The sequence below is a fragment of the Miscanthus floridulus genome, chromosome 4 (genome assembly GCF_019320115.1).
Source record: "Miscanthus floridulus cultivar M001 chromosome 4, ASM1932011v1, whole genome shotgun sequence".
Classification (NCBI taxonomy): domain Eukaryota; kingdom Viridiplantae; phylum Streptophyta; class Magnoliopsida; order Poales; family Poaceae; genus Miscanthus; species Miscanthus floridulus.
The window spans coordinates 79,913,024-79,922,734 of record NC_089583.1 but is presented as its reverse complement, the minus strand read 5'-3'; positions in this window follow the sequence as shown (position 1 = coordinate 79,922,734).

Sequence of the window (9,711 nt, the reverse complement as noted above, 5' to 3'; positions counted from 1 at the left end):
CAAAGGAGAAGCCCGCTGAAGAAGAGGTGGGGGCAGAGGAGAAGCCCGCTGAAGAAGAGGTAGGGGCAGAGGAGGAGCCCGCTGATGATCTTGGTCACGCCATTCATGACGCACAAAGAGAATGCGAAAGTGAAAAGGAGAAGATCAAGTTCGACCACATGCTAGAGGATCACAAGAAATTGCTATACCCAACTTGTGATGCAAGGCAGAAAAAGTTAGGTACCACATTGGAATTGCTATAATGGAAGGCAAAGAATGGTGTATCTGATAAGAGATTCGTGGAGTTACTAAAAATCCAAAAGAAGATGCTTCTGAAGGATAACGAATTGCCTAGCACTACATACGAAGCAAAATAGGTAGTCTGCCCCTTTAGGATTAGAAATCCAGAAGATACATGCATGTCCTAATGACTACATCCTCTACCGTGGCACGGAGTACAAGAAGTTGGATGCATGCCTTGTATGTCACGCGTCGCGGTATAAGATCAGGCGAGATGACCCTAGTGATGTTGAGGGCAAACGTCCCAAGAAGAAAATCCCTGCCAAGGTTATGTGGTATGCTCCTATAATACCACACTTGAAATGTCTTTTTAGAAACAGAGACCATGCAAAGTTGTTGCGATGGCACAAAGAAGACTATAAGGTAGACAATATGTTGAGACACCCTGCTGATGGGTCCCAGTGGAGAGCAATCGATAGAGAATTCCCCGAGTTTGCAAGTGACACAAGAAATTTAAGGTTTGCTTTAAGTACGGATGGTATGAATCCTTTCGGGGAGCAGAGCAGTAGTCACAGCACTTGGCCTATTACTCTATGTATCTACAACCTTCCTCCCTGGTTATGCATGAAGCATAAGTTTATTATGATGCCGGTGCTCATCCAAGGCCCAAAGCAACCTGGCAACGACATCGATGTATACCTAAGGCCACTAGTTGAAGAACTTCTACTTTTGTGGAACAAGCCAGGTGTACGCATGTGGGATGAGCACAAGCAGGAGCACTTTGACCTGCGAGCATTGTTGTTCATAACAATCAATGATTGGCCAGCTCTAAGTAATCTTTCAGGACAATCAAACAAGGGATATAATGCATGCATGCACTATTTCGATGACATGAAAGGTATATTCTTGAAAAAGTGTCACAAGGTCGTGTACCTTGGGCATTGATGATTTCTTCCTGCAAATCACCCCGTAAGAAAGAAAGACAAGCATTTTAAAGGTAAGGCAGACCACTAGACCAAGCCTCGCAACCGAACTGGTGAGGACGTCCTCGATATGGTCAATGATGTGAAAGTAATATTTGGAAAAAGACCTGGCAGCCAACCTGTTTCAAAGGACACCAATGGTCACACACCCATGTGGAAGAAGTCCATATTTTGGGAGCTACCCTATTGGCAAGTCCTAGAGGTCCACAGTGTGATCGACGTGATGCACCTGACGAAGAATCTTTGTGTGAACCTGCTAGGCTTCATGGGCGTGTATGGGAAGCCTAAGGACACAATTGAAGCATGACAGGACCTGCGGTATTTGAAAGAATGAGACAACCTACATCTAGAGAAGACAGATGATGGATTCCAGTACTTAAGTCCTGCCAGCTACACTCTTAGCAAAGAAGAGAAGGACAGCTTGTTTGAATGCCTAGATAACATTAAGGTACCATCTAGATTCTCCTCAAATATAAAGGGTATAATAAATATGCCAGAGAAGAAATTTGGACACTTAAAGTCACATGACTGCCACATGCTCATGACTCAATTGCTTCTAGTTGCATTAAGAGGAATTCTACCGCCAAATGTATGTCTAGCCACCGTGAAGCTATGTGCATTCCTTAATGCAATTTCTCAGAAGGCAATCGATCCAATGGATCTAGCGAAACTATAGAATGATGTGGTTCAATGTCTTGTCAGCTTTGAGTTGGTGTTCCCTCCTTCCTTCTTTGATATCATGACACACCTCCTAGTTCATCTGGTCAAGGAGATTACTATTGTTAGTCCTGTGTTCCTACACAACATGTTCCCCTTTGAGAGGTTTATTGGATTCCTGAAGAAATATGTTCACACCCGTGCTCAGTCAGAAGGAAGCATCGCCAAGGGCTATAGAACAGAGGAGGTCATTGAGTTCTGTGTTGACTTCATTCCCAATATTAACCCGATTGGTGTTCCTGAATCGTGACACGAGGGGAGACTAAGTGGAAAGGGGACACTAGGGAAGAAAACATATATTGGTAAGGGTGATGATTATTTCAATAAAGCACACTACACAGTTCTACAGAACTCCTCCTTGGTAGATCCATATCGAGACACAAAAGAACCTCCTCCAATCTGAGTTCTCAGGGAAGTCTGAAGCATGGATTACGCATCAGCACATGGAAACTTTCAGTGACTGGTTGCAAAAAGAATGTCAGGGTGATGAGAGTATTGATGAGGAGCTATATTTGTTGGCTAGGCAGCCATCGTGGCATATCCTCACATACAAATGGTACGAGATAAATGGGAATACATTTTACACAGTAGCACAAGATAAAAGGAGCACCAACCAGAACAGTGGTGTCCGCATAGATGCCACCGACCCTAGTGGGAACAAGCAAACATACTATGGTCGCATAGAGGAGATATGGGAACTAGACTATGCATCTCATTTTAAGGTACCTTTGTTCAAGTGCCAGTGGGTAAAGACGACTGGAGGCGGCGTAGCAGTCGACAACCAGTATGGAATGACAATAGTGGACCTCAACAATATTGGGTACAAAGGCGAACTGTTTGTCCTTGCAAAGGATGTGACTCAGGCATTCTATGTCAAGGACATGTCTACAAAACCGAAGAGAGGAAAAACGACAACCACCCAATCAATGATGAGCCAAAGCGCCACATAGTTCTTTCAGGAAAAAGAAACATCGTCGGAATCGAAGACAAGTCAGACATGTCAGAAGATTATAAAAAGGATGACCGAATTTCACCCTTCATAGTGAACAAAGACCCTAGCATCCAGCTAAATGATGAGGACACTCCATGGTTACGGCGTGATCATAACCAAGGGACATACGTCAAGAAGAAGTTCATTACTGTGCCCGCTTGATATATATATTGATGTTCAATAGTGTGTATTAGAGATATTATGTAATAATTGTGAATTTATGTTTGATGTTGAATTATGTCACGTTGAAATGATGTGAAAACAAATTTATGTTTGATGTTGGGATTATGGCACGTTGAAATGATGTGAAAACAAATTTATGTTTGATGGTGGGATTATGTCACGTTCAAATGATGTGAAAACAAATTTCCAGTCAAAACACAAGAGTTTTTCTGAATTTAATTAAACACTATATTTTTGCATTATCGAAATAGTAATTTAAACACTATATTGTGTTTTAAAACTTGTTAAAAAAATTAAAACTTTAGGTCACATAATTTTCCTATGTGCAATAAAGCAAAATAGAATCTATATTTTTTAAAATATTTTTATGTCTTTTATTTAATTTTCTGTGTAATTAACTATCCTTTTATCATTTGTGTAAAAAGAAATATATTAAAATCCTAATGAATTGGCGGGCAGCGAAACTGCAGTTTGGCTGCCCGCCAAAAACCTTTAGTCTCGGGCGCCACCACCAGCCGAGACTAAAGGTTATCTTTAGTCCCGAGTGCCACCACCAGCCAGGACTAAAGGTTACCTTTAGTCTCGGGCGCCACCACCAGCCGAGACTAAAGGTGTGACCTTTAGTCCCAGGCGTTAACAGGGCCCGGGACTAAAGGGCCTTTAGTCCCAGTTAGTGGTGGTGCCCAGGACTAAAGGTCCTCTCCCTTATATAGCCTCTGCGCCCGCCCCGACCCCTCTTCTTTCTCCTCCCCACTGCCGAGCCAACAGACTCGCCGCCGCTTGTTCGATCCGTCGCTGACGCCGCACCTCGCGAGCGCACGCACGCACACCAGCGCCCCATCGCCCCAACATCGCATGCCCCGACTAAGCGCGCTCACAGACACACCACCCCCCGACCACACTAGCCCGGCGCCCCGACACCCCACCGCCCCGACGCTCAGCCCCGACGCCACACTATGGCCCAGCCCGACGCCACGCCACGCCCCTGATGCCGCCCCTAACGCCCGACACCACGCCGCCCCTGACGCAATGCCGCCCCAGGCACCCGACGCCACGCCGCCACTAACGCTGCACGCGTGGCCCTGACGACTCTACCTCGGCCCGACCGGCCACGATGCTCGCATCGCCACCGACGCCACCCAACCCAGCCACCGACACCACCCTCGTCATCACCGCCTCTGGACGCCCATCACCGCCGACCCCTACGTACATCGATCGTCACTGCCGACCCCTACGTATGTCGATATGTGTCGCCTCGTTGTGTTGTATGCGGAGCAACACCATCGTTGTGTTGTATGCAGAGCAACATCGCTTCGTTGTGTTGTATGCGGAGCAACGCCGCCTTGTTGTGTTGTATGCGGAGCAACACCGCCTCATTGTGTTGTATGCGGAGCAACGCCGCCTTGTTGTGTTGTATGCGGAGCAACGTCGCCCTGTTGTTGTATATGTGGAGCAACGCCGCCCCGTTTTTGTATACCCTAGCGAGAACGATGATTCGCCCTAGCGAGAATGACGATTCGCCCTAGCGAGAACGACGAATTCGCCCTATCGTTCTCGCTAGAGTGAATCATCGTTCTCGCTAGGGCGAATCGTCGTTCTCGCTAGGGCAAATCGTCGTTCTCGCTAGGGTATACAACAACGGGGCGGCCCTCGCGAGAACGACGAATTCGCCTTAGCGAGAACGACGAATTTGCCCTAGCGAGAACGATGAAGTCGCCCTAGCGAGAACGACAATTCGCCCTAGCGAGAACGACGGATTCACCCTAGCGAGAACGACGAATTCGCCCTAGCGAGAACGACGAATTCGCCCTAGGGCGAATTCGTCGTTCTCGCTAGGGCGAATTCATCGTTTATATGACTTGTTTACATATATGACTTGTTTGTATATATGACTTGTTTACATATGTGACTTGTTTACATATATGACTTGTTGACATATATGATTGTTTACATATATGAATTGTTTATATATATGACTTGTTTATATGACTTGTTTATATATGTGACTTAGATTTATTTTGTATATGACTTATTGTACATATCTGACTTGTTTACATATATGAATTGTTTATATATATGACTTGTTTATATATGTGACTTAGATTTATTTTATTTATGACTTATTGTATATATATGACTTGTTTATATATATGTGACTTATATAAATTTGTATATGACTTGTTTATATATGTGACTTCAATTTTGTTAAATTTGTTAGATATGGCTGCCCTGGGAGACAACATGGAGGAAGAAATGATGAATATTATTGCCAATGCTGGTGAGCAGGATGTTGATGACGGAAGTCAATACCTAGCTCTTGAAAATGAGTAAGAAAATATTTTGCAAGAAAATACAGGCGAGGTATATATACTAAATATATATTATATGTGAATATTGTATATATTTTTGTGTACAAAAGATATTTTTTTATATGTAGCCCTCTGGATCGGCGACCACAACGACGAAGAGCAAAAATGTTTGAGGACCGAAGAAACCACTGGAGGGCCGGTACATAATATTGGAATTCAACATCGAGATAGGCGAACCACTTGGTCCACATAAAAGGAAATTCATGGAACACTGTGGGTACCTTGTAAGGGACAGAATTCCAATCAGTATCCGTGAATGGAAGAAAAAGATCAACGAGCCTGATGTTAGTTTTGTCTCTGATGTTGACAAGAATTTGCTCTAGAATGATATCCTTGCCCATTTCACGTTGCAAGCGGATGATTATGATGATATCAACGACGATGAATTGAAGGAGCTAGTTCGATCGTGGGCTATAAAGAAGATGGCCACACAATTCCAGACTTAGAAGAAACACCTATACAACACATACATCAAGAAGAACAAAACGCCGAATTTCAATACTGCTATGGGCCTGATCTCGAAACAGAGGCCCTATTGGAATGATTTCGTAGAGTACAAGACATCAGCAGAGGGTGGGGCATGGGTGAGAAGGAACAAGAGAATGCCCCAAAAAAGGTATACCACCATGACATGGGATCAGGTGGCTACGATACTACCATTCCGAAGTGGTAAAAAAATGGAAGTAGACATTATTGCCAAGGGGATCGAACCAAAATCAGCCAAGTGGCCCCCACGCTCGAAGAATTGGTTTTTTGGTCATGGGGGAAGACTCGACCCACAGACCGGTCTGGTAGTGTATGGGCAAAAACTCGAAACAGTAGCACGCCGATTGGCTTTTGCTATAGAAGCTAAAGAGATTGGTGTGTTCAAGCCCAATAGAGAGAAGGATGAGCTGACGTATGCCATCGGGACTGCTAAACACACTGGCCGAACCAGAGGCTTAGGACGCAACACTCCATGGGTTCATGGTTTCCCTAATTATAGGGAAACCTACCGAAGCCGCCAGAGAAGCAAGGAGGAGCAAGCAGCGTGGGTGACAATGTTGGAGGAAATGGTGCTTGAAGCAAAGGATCGAGAAAAAGCAATGGAAGCAAGAATGCAGGAAGAAATCAGAAAGCAAGTGCAGATAGCAATGAGTGCCCAGAGGCAGTCATCAGAGCTAGGAATGAATGTTAATATTAGCCCCCTGGTCAGTTGAAAAGCAGCTGCGCTTCCACTGAGCTGCCAAAGCAAGATGACGCAGCGCTGCGCTTCCCCGTGGATGATGTCACTACTCCAATGACATCAATTGAGCTACATGTTCCAAGGGGGAATGACACAATCAAGGTCGCTGTCGGTGTTTTTACTCCTCCAGACCCTACCAAGACACCAAGAATCCATGGGAGACCAATACAACCTGGATATGCTAGGGTCGTAGTGGATAAAGTGAGCAAAGGTTACGAGGATCTAGCTCTTGATATTCCTGGAGGTGATGAAGAGAAGACTCTAGGAGAAGTAGAGAAGGCATATATACTATGGCGCAAGTGCTACATCATTATCCCTGGGGCGTCTGCTCCACCGCCAGCAGACATTAGGTGTGGACAAAAGTTAACAAAATAATTTTTTGATAATTTTCTATGGGCATGACTAATAATAAGCATTTACTTATATCTCATTATTTTTTGTACCCACAAAGCAGGGCCTCCGCCAACCAAAGTCTAGTTGTTGCTTCTCTCGACCATCATAGTGCTCAGGGCAATGATGACGCCTTCGAAGACACTGCTGCATCCCCACCATCTCCGACTCCTCCGCCGCCTCCAAGGAAGTCCACAACTCCTCCACCGAGGTCTCCAACGCCTCTGCCGCCTCCAAAGTCTGCACTGCCTCCAAGGCGATCTCCAACTCCTCCGCCGCCTCTAAGGAAGTCCATAACTCCTCCACCAAGGTCTCCAATGCCTCCGCCTCCTCTAAAGTCTGCACTGCCTCCAAGGCGGTCTCCAACACCTCCCCCGCCTCCAAGGAAGCCAGCCCCTAAGAGGTCCACCCCACAAATGAAGCTATTGCCTTGCCCGCCGGCAAAGAAGCAGAAAGCAAATACTCATCCAGTTATTCCTTAAAAACTATCTTATGAGAAAAGTGAACAGGAATTAAAGGATGCAGTACAAAAAGAAGTGACAGATTTCTTTGAAGGTGCAAAATAGGCACGACGAGCGAGGGAGAACCCAGAGCCATCATACTTCTTCCTACCTCTAGATCAGCTAAGAAAGAAGTTGGAACAAAAAATGGGATTCTCTTAAGAGTGCCGTGAAACAACCGATATCAGACTATGACCGCTCTCTCACCAAGTCATATGAGGCGGCGCAAAAAAAGAAGAGAGTAGGGAAAGGTGTTGCACAACTCGGACAACAATCGCAACAATCAATCCCCCCTTGTCATTCCTAACGAATATGATTCAAACTTAAACTTAGTGGAGGAGGTAGGTGGCTATGAGTCGTTTCTTTGGTTTTATGAGGACACTGGTTTGAACCTTGCCAAAGTGCTCGCTGAAGGACCATCTACTCCAGAAGTGGATCCTTAGAAGAAATTTGTACCAGGCCAGAGTCTATACAACCCAGAGAAATTAGGTGAACTGGGTACGCAAATGTACCTGCTAAATGGGTGGTACATGTCGACGTCTGATGCGGGACAAATCTATCTTTCTATCAGAATTAGAAACCACCATTACTTTCATGGCAATGACATTATCTATGTCGAGCTTCCAGAATTACACCAACTATGCCACCTGGACTCTCTCGACAAAAGTCTCATTAGCTTCTATTGTCTGTAAGTGTGATTATTTTCTACTATATTCACAATTTCTTTATTATATATTCACAATATATATATATTCACAATTTTCATGTATGCAGATATGAGATGACAGAACTTAGAAAGAGAAAGGATAATGATATTGGGTTCGTTGATCCGTATGTCGTATACAAACACCCTAACCCCCCGAAGGATTATAAGCCTCAACCTGAGAGAAATCTCATGAATTTCTTAGTGAACCAACGCGACAAGAAGGAGATACTCTTCCCCTACAACTTTAAGTGAGTGTTATTATAAGTAATTAATGTCGATCATATATATGGGACATCAATATTTCCTTACTAGCTAGTTACCTCTCTCTCTCTCTCTTTCTCACACACACACACACACACACACACACACACACACACACACACACACACACACACACACATATATATATATATATATATATATATATATATATATATATATATATATATATATATATATATATATATATATGCAGCAATCACTGGATATTGATGGTCATCGATATGGCCAATAGTAGATTTGAAAATCTTAGACTCGTTGAGAAAATCGCAAACGGAGTATCAAGACATGATAGATATTATATAAGGGTAATTAATTTAGTTTCTCTATAACAACATATATATATATAATGACGGCGATCTCTCAACAATTATTAAAGGTTAAATTATTTTTATTTTATTTTATTGGGAGCAGGGTTTGGAAAAGGTTCATTGAGGAACAAAAAATGAAACATTGCAAAGCGCCACTGGGTGTAATCGCACACAAAGTAAGTACTATAACTACACATTTATATTCAATTAACACCATATGATGATTTTAATTCACCCTAATTGATTTTTTTGTCGTAAAAGTGGGTTCTAAGGCAGGAGCAGGGTAACAACTACTGCGGATACTATGTTTGTGAGTTCATCATGGCGTACTCAAAGAGAACTCCTGAAGAGCAACTCAAAGTACGTATATAAATACTTTTTCCTTTATATTATTTTGATCGTATATTTACAATTTCTTTATTGCTCTAATTTGTATAAGTAATTACATGAGCAATACACATACACACATATATATATATATTAATACTTTTTCCTTTAACTTTTATTGAAGACTGAATGGTTGAGGGAAAGAGTCATACGACTTGACCAACTTAAAGCAATTCAAGAGACTATAGCAGGATTTCTAAATGACCAGGTCATCAACCCCAACGGCGAGTTCTACAATGACGACCCGAATGAAACGTGGATGCCAAATCTGAAGGAGTGAATTGCTAAGGACATAAACAATTTATATATCAAACCTTTGTAATATATATATATATATATATATGTATATGTATGCACATATTATATGTACATAAAATAACATGTGTATATATATGATCATCATATATATGCATGTATGTGTATATTCGTTTATTATTTATGTACAAAGTTC